Below are 12,201 nucleotides of genomic sequence, written 5' to 3' on the forward strand. Positions count from 1 at the left end.
TTCTAATTTTCCAAATGCTTAGAAATGTTCAAATGGATGAGCTTGTTGAGAGACTTCGAATTTCTATCCCCCATATTCTCTCTGATGGAAGAGAGGATCTGTGAAAGCAATGATGCTTGAAAACTTTTAAGTTCTAGATACATATGGCTGAGGCAGGGATGTAAATACCATTTTTTATTTATTTCAGTTTTACACCAAATTATGGCCTAAAGTGGAGCCAACTAGATGTCTTCCCTGCAGAGTCAGCATCATCATTAGAAAACAGAGCAAAAAACCAGATATATGTTTGCGGCTTTTTTAGCAAAATGTCTCTGAATTATACTTTTACCAGCATACATGATTGTTCAACTCCAGATTAAAGCTTTTTTTTTCCTTTGTGCATCTTCTGAAGTTGGACATAATATTTGAAAAGAAAACAAAGTGCATGTTTTCTAATGTAAGAGAAACACTGAAATATGCAACCCAAAGTAAAATAAACATGCCATAAAATATTCTCTAAGAGAAAACAAATGCCAAATGTGACAGAGTCAGCAAAGTTCTGGGTTATAGTTGTTGTTACATATTCACAAATCTGCAATTCTGAAAGTTTATATTTCTTTGTCAGATGCACATTAAAATAAATAGCAGCTGGTGGAGACAAAGGACTGAATTTCTCTGCTTTCCTAGCATTTTATTTTCATGTTGTCATAAACTACTCTAGTACCATACATTTCCTGTTACTGTGATGAAGTGATTTTACTATCTTTGCAAATAAACATTTGGAATTCCATGAATTTTATGCATTTAAAATCTTACAGCCAGAGGGCTAGAAGGATTCTCAAGGGATTTGGTGGCATCCCCCTTTCCCCACATGCACTAAATGCAGGATAAATACTCCTCAATCAACCTGAAATTTACTGTCTAATAGAAAGATATTTCATACCCTGAATAACCTTCTCCATGATTTCAACATTTAAATAACATCTTTTCTAAACTTTAATTTCTAGAAAATGTTTCTTTGTGTCTTTCCATTAGTGTCAGGGTATGCAACCACAAGTCACAACTGCTTCTCTTTAGTAGCAGTGTTTTTACATTTGAAAACTGTTCACATATCAAAATGTGCATATCCTGGTTTAACAAAACCAAGCAGACAGAACAGAGCACAACCAAGGTCAGGTGGTCCACACCTCTGCTCACCTGTTTCACAATTCTGTTTGGAAAGATATCATATTCCCAAAATCACACATTGTTTGGGACTCACTATTCAAATTAGATCCTTTAGACTTTACTGATTGATTCCCAGCCTGTGTTTTTCATCTTGCATGATTTCTCATTGTGCAAAATGCTGCACTTACATTGACCAATCCTGATGTTTACTGAGTTTTAATTATAGATCAATCTCATTAATGAAGGTGCTGAAAGCACTTGACAGATATCTATGAAATGGGCACCTTAAAGGGAGTCCTCTAGGACAGTATTTACCTAGTTGCTAAGGGCATGTCATGTGCAAAGAATTTGAGCTGTATCAGAACTAGCTTCCCTTTTGTCCTCTAGACCAGGTCACCTGTCAAAATGTGAGTACAGCTGATTCTGGCCAACTTTTGAGCAACTTATATTGGCAGCTCCAATTCAGAATACACAACTACAAAGACATCAAAGTCTATTTAGAGTAGTAAGAAGAAGAAAACACTTTAAAAAACACCTTCTACCTCCTGTTTGGTGTTGCCAAACTATGACTCAATGCGGTGTCCATGGAAAGGAGGTAATTGGAAATGTCCAGGTAGTGGATTGTTACAAAACAAAACTCTTTGGCTGATGTTTCTGCAGTTAATGGCCTGACTGATGGATAGAAAATAAGGCTTTTCTCTTATGAATCCTACTAAGGATTAGTAGGCCACTACTAAGTCTGTTAATGCTGAGTAAGTGTTAAAATTGCCCATAGCACAGAGCATTCATCTGAGAAGTGGGGATCTACTCAGTATTTCCTGCTAACTTTGCAGCAGGCTACCAATGGTCCTCACTGAAATGAAGTTCACCAAGCTTGCTTAAAGGCAGGTCAGTGATTTTTATAGAGTCACCATCACCACTTAAGGAAGAAGTGGCAGTTTTATAGCACTAAAAGCCCAGCTGGCAGCTTACTGGCATTTCTAGGAGAAAGCCAGGCATTTGTAAAAGTGATGAGCTGTGTTAACTTTACCAGACTTAGACAAATCCCTGTCATTTCTCTGTAGAAAGAGCACAATACAGATAGTGCTGACACATGATTGTAAAGTATACTGATGCTGAATTGTACTGTTGATAGGGAAGAGAAATAGATTATACATTAAAAATAGGATGTGCAACTTTGCAAAACTTGGTTAGTCGGCAAGTTCCATTTCATTTTTATATGTGAACTGTAATCATGTATAAAGTAAAACACATCTTCCTGACAGGCATACTTACTTTGGAAGAAAACAATGAAAATCACCAGTAGCCCATCAGGTTATATTGGCTTTGATACTACAAATTCTTTTGAATCCTGACAGGTCTGAGCCTGTAAAAGAGTATTATTATAGCAAAGAAACAATTTCAGTAAGAAGAAGATCGAAATAACCTCTTAGAAGATGACTGGGATACAAGATACCTTCGGTTTGGAACTTTACTTCTAAATAAGATTGGTTTTCCCTGAAATTTGTTTCTCATTTGTTGAAGGGAAGCAGTATAGCAAACAGAGCTATATTGTTGTTACTCTGCTGCTGTACAAAAGGTAGCATTTTTATAAATTATTTCTTCAGGTAGCACAGATTTCTGGGTTATAGGGGAACACAATGAATAACACAGTACTGATGATAACTGAAAACAATCAATACAGATTCCAAATTTTGTATCCAAGCAGAATAATTGCTATCACTCTGTAATGGTTCATTTCAGCTACTTGCCATGCATTCTCACGTACTCCAAGGGGACAGACAAAGGTGCAGTAGAAGAATATTATGAATTATGAATTATGGTAGTTATTCTTTAGTATGGTTTTTTTGGTTTTTTTTTTTTTTGTTTTGGTGGTGATTAGAGTCATGAAAGAGTAAAGTAGCAGTTGAACAGATAGCAAACTGGTCTTTAGCCAGTGAGACCACTGACTGTGTCCAAGAAGGTTTCAGTTCATACAGCTGCAGGTTTTTTTCAGGACCAATCTAAGAGTAATCTAATACAGGGGTTCCATTAGAATGGTTCAGTCAGCAGACATGATCAGGGAGCTACACCTTAATGTGTGCTTTAATTTAGATGAAAACAATTGTTATCAGCGAGCTTCTTGCTGAGACTAACAGGAATGAGGAGGAGAGAAAAGGACAGGAGAGGATGGAAGAGGAGGGAAAATGGTGGAACGGGGAGGGAAAGGAGGAGCAAAGGAAAGGAAAATGCTAAGGGAATGGAGAAGGAAGGAATTGGTGTGATACTGTCAATTCTTGCTCACTTATGGAGTTGTACTTGGAAATTCAGAGTTCATGTTCTTCTGAAACACTACCTATATACACAGGGTTCTCTGTGGTACTCTATATGGGCCAGGATGCTTTCCAGCTTGGATCATTTATATTAATCATATGATATTAATCTTGGAATCTGGGATTTCACCTTGAGTTTCTGAACTGTAGTACCATACTTGAAAGATGATAATATCTGATTGTTGTTTGCTGAGGATATTTCTCTGACTTTTGATCTCTCCATGAACGCTACTTCTGTAGCTCTGATAGCATATTTTACCCTTTTTGCACTTTTTCCATTTTTCTTATATTCTTTTCAAGTGGATGACCAGTATTCCTTGCAATATTCAAGTTTATACAATGGTATAACAACACTGGGGATATTTCTTTCAATCCCTTTCCCAGCAATTTCTAACTCACTTCCCAGCTGATGATCTCCATGGCTATTTACTGTAAGTCTCCTAAAGGGGGCTGTAACCACTGAGGATGTTACACACTAAGGATGGGCATTCTGCACATGGCAAGCAGTCACATCTGTGTTTCACTCTCTCAATCTGCAAACTAATACTACTTCCATTTGTATAATATATCCTTTATTTTGCAAAGTAGAGATTGACACTAGAGCAATTTTTTTTACAGCCTAATTTTGTTTTGGATATGCTTTTTTTTTTTTTAAACAATTACAGCCAGGAAAAATCAACAGAGATGTTTTTAATAATGCTCTAGAATTCTTTCTAATTCTAATTTCAATAGGGTTAATATATCTGGGACAATTAGTGCCCTGATATATATATTATTTTAGCAATGGTTCAAGTCCAACACTCTTCAAGTCAGTATTTATTAAATAAGGATACTGCAAGTTCAGCTCACTTGTGAGCAACACTTTCATTTCTGAGTTTTGGGACAGCAAAAATCTTCACAGTGCAATGAGGAAGTAGGGATAGATATAGTTAGAGCCAGTGAAAACCTGTCCAGTGTGAATTTAATGACCTCAGAGCTGGGGTAGTCATATAAAATTCCACTATTCTTCTGGAAAGGCTGAAACTAATCGAGCAATACCTGTACCTCCCTAAGGAAAGGTCAAAGTAAAAAGAAGAATGAGTTAACAAGATGATTCAGCAGGCTGGAATTGTATTACTTTTAACTTGACATTTAGACTGAATTAACATCCTGAACTTACTTGGCAAGCAATGGAGACCAAAGCAAATCCATTTAATTATATATTGAGAAAATCCAAAATGTTCCAGGCTGACATGGCTAAGCACCTACTGAGCCTTGACCATCCTGGAGCACAGAAGCATAAGCAGGGCAGAAGAGCATTTCACTGCTGAATAGTGAAAGAAAATACAAAAAAAGAAAATTCTCCCAGGAGTAGCATGCAATTAACAAAAGGCCAAGGCCAGATTACCAACCAAAGTTACAAATTTTCTTCAGAAAAGATTAAAGATTGATGCAGAAAGGCCAGGTTAGAGCAATGTGAAAGTCAATTCTTTCAACTGACATTTTAACTGAACTGAACATTTATCCTGAAGTTGCTCAGGGATCAGGTAAAGCCTTTAAGGATTTTTATTGAGCTCTTGCAAGCCATAACAATAGAGAAAGTACAAAAATTATTCAAGGTGAATTTGTTAAATGAACTTTCCCAGAGACAGGTGTTTTTAAATGCCCAGCTGCATGTTGAGGGCATCAGAGCAGAGCAGTGCTGCTGGTATTTAACCAGGGACAGCTGCAACCAGGAACTAGTGGCAATATTAATTCTATTTTCTGTGTAAGGCAGGAGATTGTATGCAGCGTTTTACTGACATATAACCAATTTTTTAAGTATGTTTAATGGGAATAAAAAAATGTGTATACTTCAGTGTGCTCTAGGTAAGGGAAGTTCCATTCTTTATTGGTTGTGTTTGCGCGATTTTTGTTTGTCTGATTGTTTTTAATTTAGTCTCAGAATATCTATTAATGTCTTCCTTTTTAATTTCTGTACAGGTTGGTTTTATTCAAACTTTGTTTTTATTTAATCTTTAATAGGCCAGATATAAGTAGCAAGATTTCAGGTAAATGGAAATCTATCCTGCCATGTTTGGGGCTGTTTCAAGTGAAATATTACCAGATAAAATTAATATTACAGCCTTCTGAAACTGCAATGTTGTGCTTCTTCTGCCATGTAAGCGACCAGAAACAAAACAAATATTGCTGAGATTCCCCTTAGAAATACCTACCATGCTTTTTATTACCTTGGAAGCTTTTCAGTTGCCAGGTCTCCTATTTAAATTCCGGTTACCACTCCCAAGTACAGGAGGTCTGGAATATACCCTAAGGCAACCCTAGCACCTACTCATCTGTGATTAATTTAGCTGCTTAGCAGATGTCAGTTATACTACTAAAAGTCAAATAATCACCCATTCATTGTAAGCCCAGGTGACTCCACCTCAAGCCAGAGACCACTGTTTGTTGTTTTAAGATGCATGTGGTGTAGACATTTTAAAGGAAGAACCATTGAAAAAATAAGGTGCTTAATTAACAGGGAAGTGAAGTCCCAGGACCCTAAACACTATAAATTACAAGTGAATGCTCACCTCCTTAATTTTATACATTGCAATAACAAGGGAAGAATGAATAAAGACCACAAAGGGGACAGCGGTTACGAAAACTGTACAAAATAGAAAAATTGGAGAGTCAACAGATCAAAAATAACTTGAGAAGTAAAGCACATTCTACATATTTCTCTGAAGGAAACATTGGCTAACTAAGATCTTATCTTTTTCTTTCCTATCCTTTACTTGTGCACAGGGATATTGATTTACTGCACAAAGATTCCTGAGCTTTTAAATATGAAGATCTTTATAATTCAGCAGCTGAAGAGTTCATACAACAACTGCATTACCAATGAAGTGTAATAAAAAGAACACATCTGCCTAATAAGCCCAAATTGTCTACATGATGGGTATCAATTGTCCTGGTAAGGTTTGGACAGGCGCTCCTTCACTAAAGGAAGCTCCCCATAAAGCAAGTGTCAGGGGCAAACTGGAAAGTGCCTGAACTGTATCTCTTTTCTCTTTTCTTTTCTTCCAGCAGGAGCAGAAGCTTTGAAAAGTTATATGTTAGTACTCAATTTTAAAAAGCCTCAGAAGCCTCTGTACTACATAGCTCACAAGGATGGGTTTCAGTCTGCTGGAAGCTGCAGTGCATTTTCCCAGACCTGCCCAGGAGCAGCCACCTGGCCCCCACAAACTGCACCAATTCTCTGCTGTGGCCAAGGCACTGGCCTTGGTCTGCAGACAGACCTTCAGAAGTGTTCCTCTAGGGGACAATGCCACATCGCTGCTACACATGGGAAAATTAATTTTCCTCCAAGTCTCCAGTCAGGGAGTTTGCCTGAGGTCACAAGTTAGTCTCTGAAGTGGAGTTAAACTACAGAAGAGTAAGTAAGTGTAGCTAAGTTCTTGCATGCTGAAATGTACGTACAAAACTCTGCATGTTTTACAGTGCAAAACACGCTTCTGTACATTTAACCTTTCCAGTTTTATAAGGGGTGAGCAAAAAAGAAAAAAGCAACAAAAATCCCCCACCAAACAAAAAAACCTCATGCTTTTTCTTGTCAGGAAAAAGCTTTACTATATCATACCCTGAACTGAGTTGTTATGAGTGCTTGGTATTGATATTCACCATTTGCTGTAAACTAAAAGACTCATTAAACCACAAGCTATTTTTTGTGGACATAATGCATCCAGAGATTAATGGATCAGGTCTTAAATTTCTATTAGTTTGTTATTAAAGATTATGACAGACTTATTTTCTCCTTAGTTTATCTAAAGTATGAAAAGTGGCAAACATAATGAATTCCTATTTTCTGATCAGCCATTAATTTGATTTACAATGAATTTGTACAGTGCCTGATTTACACTTAAGTTTTACCACTGCTTCTCTGCAAAACGCAATTAAGTAATGATTTATACTCCTGCAAGCACAGGGGAAAGAAGATCATAATCTTTTCTCATGTCTGCTTCCCTTCCAGCATGATCAGGCCTCAAAGACGAATCTGATGACATGCTATTGACACTTTTTAATCAGAAACGCTGAGAACAGCCCTGAGTGAGTGTCCCTGTCACTCGTGAGCTAGAGGTGTCTGTGCATGCACAGCTGTTGATGTCCTTAAAGACTTTGAAAGGTATTTTAGGTAGGATTGATTCACCATACCTTTACTCTCCTAAAAGCTGAAATGGTGAACTTATAAGCCTTTCAGCTATACACAAAGAAAATAAAATGGGAGCTTTCTCCTTTATTTCTCAGGATTTGACATTTTTTCTCCACTGTTACAGCAAACGCTGAACTTTATTCCATTGAGACAGAATCCTTTAATAAAAACTGGTATAAATGTAGTGCACAAAACTGAAATATTTTTTGCAGTTGAAAGCAGAAAACCCCAAAAATCAATACAATACTTACAGTGCTTTCATGATAGCTACCTAATAATTACTCCAACTCCTGGGAAAACCTTAATAGTTAGAAAAAAGTACAAGACTAATTAGCCACTTTAAAAATTAAGCATGCTAGTAAATCTTCTTCCTAGCTAATGAAAGCAACTTTTTATTCAAACAGGTTTCCCATGAAAATAAAATGAAAAAAATATCAGCTAAAAGGAATAATTAACACTTTCACCACTGAAATATTCTTGAACAAAAATGTAAGGCTATAACTGTCTGAAACCTGAATTACTGGCATCTGAAAATTGCTGTTTATAAAAGTATAAATGTCAGAAGTTAGTGTCATAATGCTACAGATTTTTCTTCAAGTTATGTTTATGTTTGTACTTTATGTTATGACCTGGCATTAAATACCAATAACATAATGGCATAATAATTCAACTGTTTTAGCATTTTTTTGAAAATAATTGAAAACATGTACCATTAAAAATATAATAATTATTGATATGCCATATCGTCTTTTTAAGATGAAACTATTCCCTTATTTTGTTATAATATAATTTGCTTCTTTTAATGCTACTCATCTTATGTACCAGCAGCTGAAAAAAATTTGCTGGTTTTGAGACTAATCTCCTTGATGTGATTTTCTTTCTCTACTCAGTACAGAGGGAACATAGAGGAAAAAATAGGATAGATAGATTCTTAAAATGACTTGAATTCCCACAGATAATTTCACAAAACCCTGTGCTTTCCTTCAGTACAATAGGAATAGTAGTATCAGCTTTGCAAAGCCTTGGAAAATCAGTGTATATTCACAGCATCTTCAAACCATGGAAGGAAGGAAGGAAGGAAGGAAGGAAGGAAGGAAGGAAGGAAGGAAGGAAGGAAGGAAGGAAGGAAGGAAGGAAGGAATCTATCCATCTAAAGAATGGTGTGAGGGTAAAGGAGAAAAGCAACAGGACTCGTGGGCTGTGAAGATGAGAGTACTTACAGAAATTATCAAAAAAATTTTAAACAAAAAGGGTTCATATGCAAGGATTTCTTATGTATGTAATACTATGTACAGATTGCAATCTGAGTCGAAATAAATTACATATTCAACAAAATTTAATAACTTACTAAGAAATAGTGAGACACAGTTTTTTTCCCCCAAGTATTCCATGGCATTTTTTTTATTCCAGATATCAGTTCACCTACAGAATTCTAATAATTTTGATCATGTTTAGAGGCCAAGAAGACTTGAAAATAATCAGAACTTCAAAGAACTGATCACTGATAACAGATACATACTATATGCAGTCTAATGTCTTTCAGTGCTCCTATACATTGAAAGAACAAAAAGCAGTCAGCTTTTCTACTGGACATACGAGCTAGAAATTCTGACAAAAATATGGTGTTACACAGCAATGCAAATTGCTCTCTTAAAGCCCATTCTTATGGCAAATACCATAGAATCAAACAATAAAAAAAAAAATAGTGTCTGTTATCACAAAATATTTCTGTTATCACAGAATACAAAAAATGGTCTGTTGCCAGCTTTGAGTTCTGGCTGTAGGGTGGCTTGCACATGAAGAACTTGGCAAAAGTCAAACAACTGCCTGGTAAGCAGATGCTGAAAATTTACTGCTAGGTGCTTGCTGAATGCTGTACAGAAAATTTGGAAGTATTTATTTTTATTATTTTTTACAATAGGCTATATCCCTTTATACCAGTTGATAATCCAGCCAATGCCTTTCACTGTATTTTGTAAATTTATTACAATTCTCCCAACCTGAGACTGCAATTTTAATAAGTTCCATTTTCTTCATGATGATGTGACAGAAGACATCTATTAATTAATTTGCAAACTAAATCTCTTTTTCCTTTGAATGAGATGTAATTACTATATATTTATGGCAAGGTTTGAAAACAAAAGGCAAAACTATTTATCATTTTTCCTCTACACCACCAGAAGCTAGGAGGGAAAGGGCATATGAAGATCCAAAGGAAAGAAATAAAATTTATGGGTATGTGGTTAAAAAAAAAAAAAAAAAGAAAAAAAAAGATATGGCTGTCTAATGAGTCTATCTGTCTGTTTAGGCTTAGATGCTGCAAAGGTCAAACACACCTGAAATCAAGTCAAATACCAAATATACTTAATCACATTTGAAAGGGACGATCTACAGGAACTCTACAACCAGGTCTAGATCATCTTCACCTAAATTACTTTTCTTAGGACTTATTTTTTTAATTAAACAAGTAGAAAAATTTTGAACTTTGCTTCTATGACTACAAATCTGGTTTTATTTAAGGTTCTAAGAAGTTAAGATTTAATGTTGCCTAATTGCTTTATCAGTTTTCTCAATATAAATTGTAACTTCAGTGCCATGAAATATGAACTTTCAGAAAATCAAGTTTCTCTATAGATAGGCATATGAAGCACATGAAGGAACGATGGAACAATAATTACGTTCCCATCCTGTTCTTTGTATTATGTGAAGATATTTTTATCAGTTTAAATCACTAAGCATTCAGCCCTAATGTGCTCTCTTCCTCCAAATGATCATTTCCAAAAGAGATGGAAAACTGGAAACATTCACACCACAAAGTGGTCCTTCCACTTTGCTGTCCTTTCCTGACTACTTTAATGAATAATGATACAATAAATGCTTTTACAGATATTGTTTAACTGTTCCAAATATTACAGATATAAAACAAGATTAAGGAATCAGAAATTATAAAAATTTATCTCTCTTCATTCCTTTTTCTCTTAGATTTCCTGGGGGCACAGGAGATTTCAAAACCACCACTGCTGTTTACACCAAATCTTAAAAAATAACCTCGAGTCAAAATCTCACCATACAGATTTAAAAATTAGCTTCCTTTATAACCAAGTGATAAATTCACTCTGGGCCATTACTTTGGTATAAGAGATGGAAGCACTTTTCCTCTGTTAAATTTGGTACATTGAAATCTGGAAGAGGAGTAAGAAAGAGGAATAGACAGCTCTCTACTGTGTAAGTCTGACTTTCCCAGTTCCCCAACAAGATGACAAGACTTATAAAAGTCAGGAGATGGGACAATAAAAGGTTGTACGGGTGTCCCATATTATCTGGAAGTCAGAAATCACATGGCACTTCTCAAAAGAAACAAACAAATTACTGTAAAGGGAAATAGTTGGGTAATTCCACTACCTGGACTCACATTTTGGTCACTAGTTAAAGGTAGATGTTTTTGAGGAATTAAGCAAGAACAGGTGCATCACAGGATGGAGGACCAGACATACTGGTAAGGCCAACTTCTGCCTCATATAGTCTTTAAATTTTCCCTAAATATTTTTTCTGCTTTCTTTCTTTCTTGTTTTTCTAAGACAAACACAAAGTAGAACTGGAATAGTGACAGGAAAAATAAACAAAACAAAAACCATCACACTGTAGGACTATCAGGTCACGTTGAAAGTCCAGCTACTCCAGAACTCCATAAAACATTGGCCCTTTGCCCACTTCAACACACAGTCTCTTGCAGAGTAAGAGTTGCATGTTTAAGTCTTTGTGCTCTGCTTACAGTCCTTTTTCTTGTTTTCCATATCCTAGCTACATTTCACAAAAAGTTCCAAGATTTGTTCAAGCACGGCTTTCAATGAAAGAAGACTGACAATGAGATGACAGTCTTTCATAAATCCAAACTGAAAACTTTTCTTGAAACATCCTTCTGGGACCCTTCTTGTCCTTGGGTAGGATTTTTGCGTGTAAGTAGGAGATAATGCAGGCTGAAGAGATCCCTTTTTAAAAGTTTTTCTTATTTTCATTAGGCTGGTTCACATGAGTTCTCTGGGCCCCTCAGTGGAGGATTTTAATCACATTGTGTTTTTTGTGCTACAGTGATCACAATGCTAATCTCTGTAATTCCACATTTGGGAGCACACTTTTCAAAGTGTAAACAACTGACAGTGACTTCAGAAAGAACATTTTTCCAGAGGGAATCAAAGAGTAGAGCCATAGAGAAGCATCATAAGCCAAAAACTGAAAAAAATTCCCATGATTGTACAAAGAAAAGTAAACCATCCTCAATTTCCTTCCCTTGTGCGGTAGAATGTGCATGAATAAAATACATGCAAATAAATTTTGTGAGGGAGAAAACTTTACCCCTTTGATCAGACTCAACCATCCAAATAAAGCCAGCCTGGGAAAAAAAAACCCCATAACTTTAAAGAAAAACGTAATTCCTAAGGATCTCCAAGCGTGATAAATGGCAAGAGCTCTGAGATAGTGGTGGAGTTGTGTTTTAATGCTGTTTAATAGCATTTGCTATTAACATAATTTATACAAGGATGTCATTGACTTTTAATTCCTTGAAAAGATGAT

At 35.9% G+C, this 12,201-nt stretch overlaps 1 protein-coding gene and 1 long non-coding RNA gene across 4 annotated transcripts in view; one reads left to right on the plus strand and one right to left on the minus strand.

The window, feature by feature from the left end:
• The window catches only part of LOC135446301 (pinopsin-like), a 78,033-nt gene that overhangs the window by 34,464 nt on the left and 31,368 nt on the right, over nucleotides 1-12,201 (minus strand). The gene's annotated exons all lie outside the window — the stretch shown is intronic.
• On the plus strand, nucleotides 5,123-8,805 carry LOC135446311 (uncharacterized). Of its 3 annotated transcripts, XR_010439731.1 has the most exons (5): nucleotides 5,197-5,306; nucleotides 6,225-6,393; nucleotides 6,507-6,859; nucleotides 7,450-7,611; nucleotides 8,034-8,805. It is a non-coding gene; the product is annotated as an uncharacterized LOC135446311 (long non-coding RNA). The 3 variants fall into 3 exon arrangements; XR_010439733.1 differs by lacking the exon at nucleotides 8,034-8,805 and having other exon boundaries at nucleotides 5,123-5,306; nucleotides 6,507-6,855; nucleotides 7,450-7,974; XR_010439728.1 differs by lacking the exon at nucleotides 8,034-8,805 and having other exon boundaries at nucleotides 7,450-7,974.

This window comes from Zonotrichia leucophrys, chromosome 1 (genome assembly GCF_028769735.1).
Source record: "Zonotrichia leucophrys gambelii isolate GWCS_2022_RI chromosome 1, RI_Zleu_2.0, whole genome shotgun sequence".
In the NCBI taxonomy this organism is placed as follows: domain Eukaryota; kingdom Metazoa; phylum Chordata; class Aves; order Passeriformes; family Passerellidae; genus Zonotrichia; species Zonotrichia leucophrys.